The following is a 10,822-nucleotide window of genomic DNA, read 5'->3' on the forward strand; positions in this document are numbered from 1 at the left end:
AAACTAATAGTTTTTAACTAATCCGTGCATGTGGTGTGATCCACAAGTTGTTAAATATTTTATATTTTATTATAATATAAGCATGTGTTTTGAAATTTAGTATGAACTATCTTGTCGCAAGTGTCTCTTTTTAATATTCTATCAAACAATCAGGGTTATATACCTAACTAATTTAAATTGGCCTAATAATTAATTCCAAAAATAAGTGCTATTTTGATTCTTAAAAATTAAAATTAAATTCATCTTTATCTTTATTTTTAATTTAAAATTATTCTTAACATTTTTTTAGTATTGAAATCATCATTTTTAATAAAATATTTTTTAAATAACGAAAATATCCCCTAATCTTTTTTTGTTCTCTCTTATTCAATAAAATAAACCTTTTATTTTTTCTTTTTCTTCTTCTTCTTCATAATCGAACCATCCTGTGAATCCTTTCACTTCTTCTTTTTCTTCTTCTTCTTAATTGAACCATCCTTTGAATCCACTCATAATTTCCTTTTCTTCTTCCTGAGTATTATCCACTTTGAAATCCTCATTCTAATTTAGGTGCTCTTCAAAACGGTATCATTGTTGTTGTTGTTGAATGTGTTGAAAGGAAGAAACAACTATGGAAAAGATCCACTTCGACCGCGCCATCGAAGACTCTTCTGTCATTGTCGAGATTGACAGTCGCCTTTGCTTTGTCTCATCCTCGCCTCGCCTCGCTATCGAAGGACATCCTCTCCGTCATTGATGCCCTCCTCTTCGGCGTCGGTCGCAGCATTCTCACCGTCGTCACCATGTACCTTGACGGCTGTCAATGGCCTTCTCTGACGACAACCGTGGCAGAGTAAGCCGGCAATCTTGCTGTCTCTATTTCGTTTTGTATCTCATTTGTCTTGTTTTGTAATTGATGAAATTTTTCTTTTTTTTTTTAAAAAGCTGAATAATTTGTTGTTGTCGTGGTTGGATTTGAAGGATTTTGAAGCATTGGTGGCGTTGGTGAACATTGAGACTGAGCTTTTCTACTTCTCTGTTCACATTTGTAGGAATTTTTCTGGTTTTAGAACTCCTTTTTCTTTCTTCTTTGTTGTTGATAATAAATTTTTAAATTTAAATATTATGTTATGTTGTTGTTGATGGATTGAAATGAATAGATATGAGAAGAGGAATAGCTAGTAATTGGTGGGAATAAAGGTGGTGGTGGTGGTGGTGAACGGTGGGATTAAAGTAAAAAAAAAAGATATAAAGGTATTTTTGTCTAAAAGAAGTCAAAAGGCCTATTTTAGCACCAAATAAAACGTTAAGAACGATTTTAAATTAAAAAATAAGATTAGAGACAAATTTGATTTTGATCCTGAATTTTAGAGACCAAAATAATACTTATTTCTTAATTTAATGATCTATTTAAATAAGTATCAGAGGTTCAAATTACATCTTGTATATATAATAATTAATTGACCAACAACAAACTTTTAAACAAAGTTTCAATCTACAAACTTATTGTTAGAGGAACTTTATTTCCGTTTAGTTTAATATGCACGTAGATAAGAAAACAATGATTTGGTACCCTCATTATTTTGGATAACTAAGGTGGAAATTAACAATATTTTTAAGAAAAATGTTCTATGTACAAATTTTTTTTTGAACCAAATCTAATCAAATTGAATACTAAAATTTATGTGAGTGGATCAATAAGAGTGATGAGAATAATTTTTGTTAATATTAAACTAATTTAATTAAAATTGGCTGACAAAAAATATGTACATCTAGTATTTTTATTTTTTAAATAAAAAAATTATTATTAAAAAATGAGGTGTCCTTATTATTTGGCTATAAATTAATCAAATCTTAATTTTATCACATTGTCCAAAAAAATACTAATGAGGAGTTAGAAGTTGAAGCCATGTTTAAGTCTAAGGATTGATCCTCTCTTCCAGTAAAGGATTGCTCTTTCAATCCTCATATTTATAGATGGCTTTAATCTCTAACTCTCATTGGCATATCTATGAACAATATGGTAAAATTAGAATTTGATCAATTTAAGATTAAATAAGAACACTCTACTTTTTAATAATAATTTTATTATTAAAAAAATTTGCTAATTTTCACCTGAGTTACTCAAAATAATGATAAAAAATACTACAATTACCGGATTTTTTAGCCATGTGTATACTAAACTAAACAAAAATAAAACTCCTTTAATAACAGATTAGTTTTGTTCATTATTAATCATTTTGGTGTGTATATTAAAATTTTAAGGTGGCTACTTTAATAAAGATTTAATAATTGTCATCATGTAAAGATATATTATTTTGACTATTAGATGATAGATTGTAAGGCTTGATTTTATTTAAAGTAAAAGTGTTACTTTTATTTAAAGTGTTGTAAAATAAATAAATTACAATTTTTAAACAAAAATCATCATAAAAAGATGTTTTTAACATCTTCATGAAAGTAGCGGCCAAATTTTAATTCTATCATGTATATTTTTGTGATTTTAAAAATCTTTCACGTGTATTTTTATTCATTAATAATTCTTAATTTTATTATTTGCAAGTGATGAATAACTATAATTATTATAGTATAAATCACTAATACTAATTAAAAATATAATTAAGAGAAAGTCTAGGGGGACAGCAGAAATTGTGATATATAACCATCAATTAGCCATCAAAAGTAAAATGAGTAATCCTACACCATTGGATATAATCTCCCACCGTTAAACACACCTATGATGGCTAATTGATGGCTATATATCACAATTTCTGCTGATCCCCTAGCACTCCTCTATAATTAATTCTCTTTTTAATCAAAGATAGGTATTATTTCATTGAAAATAAAAAGTTGGTTCATATTTAGACAACACATATATCAGATGGAGTCTCTCAAACAAAACAAAGAAACAAGCTCATTCAAGAAATGTCTAAGAAAGAAAGAAGGAAGCAGAAGAAACGAAAACTTCTCAGTTCTCAAAATGGATAATGAGAGCAATTCATTAACTCTATAGCCAAGCTACCCGCCTGAGCCAGAATTTTTTCAAGGGTTAAACATTTACTCTCAAACAATTGCAGATTTTGAGCTAACCATATCTCCCAAAGCGTGAAAGTAAACTGAGTTAGCAGTCGATTATTGTGCGACTTCGATTTGATAAAGGTGAAGCTTAATTTAAGCCATTTTTATAGAGGTTGATTTTGCGAGTTCATTGAGATGAGTTGTTGTCCAAACTTAAGATAAAGGTTTAAGATTTTATAATAGAAAAGAAACTAAATTGAACATATAAATTAAATTTGGACCTAATTTGATCAAATTAAAATTGTATTCAATCCGTCAAGGACGAATTTCGATTCACAATTTTTAATTTCAGAATTGTTATTTACGAAAGTTACAATATTATTCAATATGCACAAAAAAAAATTCAAAGACTAAATTTATTATTACCTCTATTTTAAAAAATTAATTAAATTTAACTAACATGTATTCTAAATACACACGATAGTGAAAGATCTTAAATTTTTCTTTTAATAAATATAAAACAAATACATCAAAAATTTAAATTTTTTGTATTTTTAATAAAAATGTTCTCAATTTATAATATTAACATATGCTTTTAGAAGGGATAAGTATTGTTTTGATTTCTAAGATTTAGAGTCAAAATTAAAATCGGCTTTAACGTTTTTTTTATTTAAAATGGTCTCTAATATTACATTTAATATTAAAATAATTCTTTTTAATACAATACTTTTTTAAATGATATAAATACTCCTTTGTCACAACTACCACACTATTGTCTTTCTCTCCATAATCACCCGTCACCACCACCTACGGACGGATCTAGAAATGTTATCATGGGGCCAATAATATATATAATATTAAAAAAATACGCAAATAAATTATAATGTAAGATGCATTACAAAAATATATTGATAGAGAATATATATTTAAAGTACAAAAAAATATGTGTACTTTTTACTAACAAATTGGTACACGTTGATTCTTCATATCATAAAATTCATCGATAATAGAATCCGTGTCAAATCTTTCAGCAATCTTCTTCTCAATGTAAATTAAAAGACAATTAGCAAGAAATTCATCTTTCATTTTGTTTCTAAGTCTATAGCTGAAAAATATCTCTTAATTGTAGCAGTTGAAACGGGAAGAGTCAATACCAAACGAATCAAACGATCAATCAAATTAAAGGATATGTTAAAGACTTTCCTATATTCGTTAATCTTTGACATAACTCCGAAATTGTGTACAAGTTAGTTAATTCAACATGATTAGGAACATCAAGTTCATAATGTTGAGCTTGCATTCTAATGTGAAATTTCTCTTAGTCACTGAAGTCATTTGGATAAAACCGTTCTACTAATTCACATATTTTGTTGATACCGAAGAACTTATAATTATCTTTTGAGATCTAAATTGAACTTAAAGTAAGCAATTCTATCATATTATCATTGAATCTTTCATTAAACTCTTACAATTGTGTATCAATTACAACCAAAAATAAATTAACATGGTAATAATGATGCTCCACTGAAGATTGGTCAACAATTTTGCAAGTTCGGCCTCTTCTAGAAATATGCAATGCATTAATATCAGGAACTTCAACTTCATGTTTCTCATAAAATAATATAACTTCTTTTATGAAAGCCTCCCAACTTGATTCTCTCATTCTTTGGATTAAAGTCTTGGTAGTAAAAATCAGAGTTAAAGCATTCAATATGTCTTGATTTTTTTGTTGCAAATTTTGACAAAAATCATGACTAACTTCCAAAATATTTCTCATCAAATGCAAAATAAAGACAAATTCAAAGCATGTGATAGCATTATAAGCAGCACTGGCATCACCACGAGTGGAAAAATTACCTTCTTCAGTACTTTTTTCAAGAACTTCACAAGTAGTATCAAACATGTATAGCAAGCTACGTACAAAATTTAAATGAGACACTAGTATATTCAATTCTTTGCAAAGTATCAATTTGATTAAGTCCACTATCTGTCACAATTTGATCATTGGCAATTAAGTTTGCAACATTATTTGCTTGAGTAACCCTTAACTGATCATGATGTTTAGGAGAAACAGTCACAACATTCACAATTAATGTAAGTTTTGAAAAGAATTGATGAACATAGTAAACTTCTTTGACTACAGAAACAAGTGCTAATTGTAATCGATGAGCAAGACAATGAATATAATAAGTAAAATGGCAATCTTTCAAAAATAGAGCTTGCAATCCATTCCATTCACCATTTATATTACTAGCTCCATTATACCCTTGTCCCCAAAGATTTTGAACATCAAGATTATGATGAGAAAGAACTGATGAAATTTCTATTTTCAATGTCAAAGAACACGTATCAGAAACATGTATAAGATCAAAAAATCTTTCTTAAACACAACTGTGTTTGTCTACAAATCTCAAAACCACAGACATTTGTTTTCGCTTTGACTCATCCCTTACTTCATCAATAATTATACAAAATTTAGAAACACCAATTTCTTCTCGAATTATTGCACGCACTTTTCTAACAAAGATATGCAATATATATCTTTTTGAACATCGGAAGATATATATTGAGCTTTTTCAGGAGCATTTTCAAAGACAACATTATTAACATTCTGATTACAGGAAGTTAAAAGCTTAATTAACTCAATAAAACTTCTCCTATTCAAAGATTCAGAACTTTCATCGTTGCCTCTAAATGCACATGCTTAAAATGTAAGCCATCGAATAGCATCAATAGATGTCTTCAACCTTAAGCGGTTATTTGCAATAGTTTCATCACTATGCTTATCAAGAACTTTGTCTATATGTTTAGATTGAGCCATTAAATTATCACAAGATTTCACACATAAATTATGGGAAGAATTAGAAATAGAACCCTTGTAACATACAAATGCATAATTCACTCTATTGTTTACTTTCTTCTAATTACTAAATTCTAACTCTTAAAATGCAATTTTTTCTCATTGGAGCACCATAATATTTATCAAACAAGTAGCAAGGCAAACAATAAGCAGCATCTTTTTCTGGTGAATATTCTAATCAACTTGAAATTTTTTCAAACCAAGAAGATTGAAAATATCGACGGTGTGATTGTTATTACCAAAAGCTGGATAACTAATATTTGTTAGTTGGTATGACCAAACTATTATGTAAATTCTACAAATCTTATCACATTCATTAACTTTATATTGTCAAATTGGACGTCGCTTTCCTGGATCCCTTTCTAGTAAAGAGATATCAACATCTCTTTCTAATCTTGAAACTTTGTCTTCATGTTGATGTGTATTTTGAGTAAGATTAGAGAGCTCACTTAGTTGAACTTCTTGTGAAATAAGATTAGAGGGTTGACTTGTTTAAACTCCAACATTATCAGTAACTTTTTTCTAAAAAATTGCATCAATTTTACTTTACTTTCTCATCATAAAATGTTCTAGTTTCGTTTTACTTGAAAAGAAAGAGAATTTAAATAATTATATATTCACATGAATAAACAAAGTCTAAATATTTTTTATTAATTAAATATTAATAACAATATTTTTCATTAAGTCATAATCAATTTTACTTAAAAAAAAAGAAAGAATAAATCTTAAAGATGGATAAGCTATTTACCTATGTGAACACAACAAAAATAAAATTATATTATTTTACAGTAAAAAATATGATTTGTTAATTAATAATTCTATACAATTATATAAAAGAAATAAAAAGTAGAGTAAGTAGTAAGTATCTTTGTTTTAATTGATATAATGATATGATTGAAGACTTGTGACACTTGAGAGTGAAGTGAAGGTGTGGCTATGACTCCAAAAGAAGACCAAGCATCAAAAGAAACAAAAATATGAAGAAAGTGTTTTTAGGGATTTAAAAAAATTTGAAAATTATTATATTTTATTTGGGTTAGGCTTCTTAATTCTTATTACAATTTTTTTTTAAAAAGTTGGGGTCTAGCCTCCACTTGTCTCCATGTATCCATCCCTGCCACCACCAATAATACCACACTTTAAATTCTTAAAATTCAACAACAACAATAATAAAAGATAAAGATAAAGATAGTCTAACTTCAAAAATCATTAGACCCTAATTTGAAATTATTGAAAATCCTAATTTAAAATTGTTAAACTCTAACTTCAGAAAATTAGGAACTTGAATCTTAACTTGCCTGTGATGGCAGTGATGGTGAGTTGCATGGTGGTGATGGCTAGAGATGACAATGGGGCGAGTAGTTAGGGGCAAATTTTTGCTCTACTCGACCCCGTCTTACTCTAAACTCGCATAGAATTTGTTCGCATTCCTACCTACGGATAGTAAAAAGTTGAACCCTATCCCGCTCCTGCAGGTATCCGTCCAGCCCCTACAATTATTAAAATCTGAAAAATAAAATTAAATTTCAAAATTTATATAACAATAATCACATACATAATATAAATTAAAATAAAAACATAAATATGATACAATACTATTAATCATTTTACTAATTATTTTACATATATTACATATATTATATATTAAAATTATATATGTTATATATATACGGGAGCAGGTATTACCTAAATCCGACCTCGTTCGTCCCACCCAAGATCTTGCCTCTACTAAAAATCTGCACTGCACCGAAGCGGGTAATTACTTGCTCCGAACAGATAGGCAGAGGGTATTCATGGGTTCGAGTAGTATATATATATATTGTCATCCCTAGTGGTGGCAGTGAAGATAGACAGTGGCAACGGCAGTAAATATGGACAACGGTGGTTGTAACGGTCCACATTTTTTAAAATCTAAATATAAATAAGTTATAATTTATTTTATTAATTAGAGTTCCTTATTTTTAAAAATTATTTTATTAAAAGTAACTAAATTAATTTTATAAATATTTGAATTTAAATTCATATTCTTATATATATTTTTATTATGGTAAAATATTTTGCATAATTAAAAGTATAATTTTAGTAATTTATAAATAATATATCCGCCGATATGAGTAAATATCAGTACTTTTCGGTAAACTTAGCTTTATTAATACTTCATTATATATCTTTTATTGTTATGTTACTAACATCATTTATATTAATTAGTAACTCATATATATTATTACTTGTATTTTAATATATCCAATTTTTATAGTTATCCGTTTAAGATATTTATAACTTGAACCGCTAACTCAACAGCTTTATAACCTGAGACGTGGCTCATTCATGACACCCAGCTCCCATGTGTCACCAAACCAACTAAATCATTATTATTACCATTAATCATCATTCTTTTCATTTCAAATCAGCCGTGCATGCTTCATGGCCATTCTTTCTTTTCTTTCAACAAAAATGAAGCATGCACGGCTGATTTGAAATGAAAAGAATGATGATTAATGGTAATAATAATGATTTAGTTGGTTTGGTGACACATGGGAGCTGGGTGTCATGAATGAGCCACGTCTCAGGTTATAAAGCTGTTGAGTTAGCGGTTCAAGTTATAAATATCTTAAACGGATAACTATAAAAATTGGATATATCAAAATACAAGTAATAATATATATGAGTTACTAATATAAGGTAGCATTTGTTTTGAGGTACTGAGACAGAGACTGAGAGACTGAGACTCAGTATCGTGTTTGTTAGTTCAGAGACTAGTACTAAAATTTCTGTCTCTGTCTCTAAAGTTTCAGTATTTCAGTACTTCCAAAAAGTAGGGACACAGGAGACTGAAATTTTTAGAGATAGAGACTGAAACTTTAATAACATTTTATACTTAAAATAATTTTATTTTAATTAATTAATTTCAATTTTACCCTTTGTGCAAATTAAATTAGAGTTTCATTCTTGTTTCAATTCCTGTCTCCCATTTTGCACCAAACAGAATACTGAGATTTATTTCAATCTTGTCTCTTAGTCTCTGTCTCTCAGTTTCAGTCTTTCCGTCTCTGTCTCTCCACCAAACGCTACCTAAATGACATTAGTAATCCAGTAAAAGTGTTCATATCTTCCTCCTCTACACATTGGTATCACTTTTGTTTGGTAGAAGACGATGGTGACGTAGCTCCCCTTTCCCTTGAGTTCGGTCAATTGGAGTTCTAGGAGGTACAGGCGATTTCTGATGTTTTCTTCTTCAGCAGCTCGGTCAGAAAGCTTCTCCAGAGTTTTCTTTGTTTTGATTTCGTATGGAGGTAGGGTTTGGTAAGTTTATAATAATTAAATGTGAATTTGATAAGTGAATGTTGATTTGGTTGATTATTGTTTGAGTTTGAATGAGTTTATGTTGAATTATTGTTGTTGTTTGTGATTTATAGGTTTGGCTATGAGGAACAACTCAACTGGGATTATTTTGATGATTTTAGAACTGTTGTAATGTGGTATTTTGAGGAAATTGAAGAGATTTGGTGGTTGAAAGATTAAATTAAAAGCTGTGAAAAATCAGTAACCGAAAAACTCGAAAACGAATTAAAATACAAGTAATATTTTGAAAGGAAAAGATTAAGGATTTCAGTTTTAGTATAAAAGAAAGATTAGTAATTACATTTTATTTTTAAATGTTTAAATTATATTCATAATAAAAATTATTTAAAAGTTCTAATGAATTTTAAACTCAAAGTATCATAAAAACTTAATTTAATTACTTTTAAGAGAATTAGTTTTTTTTTAAATAAAATAATAAATCATGAATAACTCATTATTTAATTTTTCAAAAATTCAGGGTGTATGTTATATCCCACACACCTTATAAAAATTTTTGCCCTTAAAAATTGTTATATTGGAACAAGTATAAACTCAAACTAAAGAAAATAAGGTCCGCGAAGAGAAGTACAAGAATAACAAAGATAATGTTTGGAAGAGGTCAGGTAGGCAATTAGATTTACAGGCCAACAGAAGTACACAGGAACGATAAGGTTTGGTCGAAAAAAAATAATCAAATCAGAATTTAAGAAAATCTAAAGCAAGAATTCCAATGAAGATAATGAAAGAAGAGATGGCACGAGTTCATGTAGCACGAATAAAGAGTATATGTCAAAACAAATCCTTAAAATGTAATTTCTAATGTTCTCAAACCCTGTGATTCGCATAACCTATTATTTTTATCTTGTCTATGATAATCCATTAGTATTTTCGTGCACATAAATCATCAGTATTAAGCTGGCCAGGCCTAATATCATGAGAAACGCAACGATCGACGAACAACATTAATCAATAGACAATCATGCATTTGAAATTCAAATTTTTGTTACTAAGACAAATTCTACTGCATGATAGATACCAGAGTATGCAGTGAAGCATAGTCAGTCTATTCACAAAACTCTAACACAATGACGGATTGACGAGGGGCCTAAGGTGGCCATGGTCTCCCACAAAATTTTTTAAAAATTTAGTAAATAGTAATAATTAATAATATTAAATATCTTTTATATATAATATTAGAAAAAAATATAAATTACAGAATTTTGTAAATTAAAGTAACTAAAAATTGCACTATGTATTGGATATTTGGATTATTGTTATTCTTGTTAACAAATAGCCCATTCTAACAATTAATAAAAGTGGTTCTGTTATACTAGCTCAATAGACAGTATCCCATATTATTAATTAAAGTAACACTAGTACATCTTTCAAATTCAGCGCCACTTTTCTCTCTCTTTTAGTGGCTCTCATTTGTGCATACTTTTGGTCTTCTACTCTTCTCATTCTAATTTTCTTTCCATACTAAAACAAGACATATGAAGAAAAATCATTGAAAATTTGAAGTGAACAGCGAAATATTAACCATTGAATGCACAACAAAGATTCAAAGAGGTATATCTCATTTTTTTAAGTTAATAACAATGTCAAGTATTATTTACATTATTT

Source organism: Arachis duranensis, chromosome 6 (assembly GCF_000817695.3).
Source record: "Arachis duranensis cultivar V14167 chromosome 6, aradu.V14167.gnm2.J7QH, whole genome shotgun sequence".
Lineage (NCBI taxonomy): Eukaryota > Viridiplantae > Streptophyta > Magnoliopsida > Fabales > Fabaceae > Arachis > Arachis duranensis.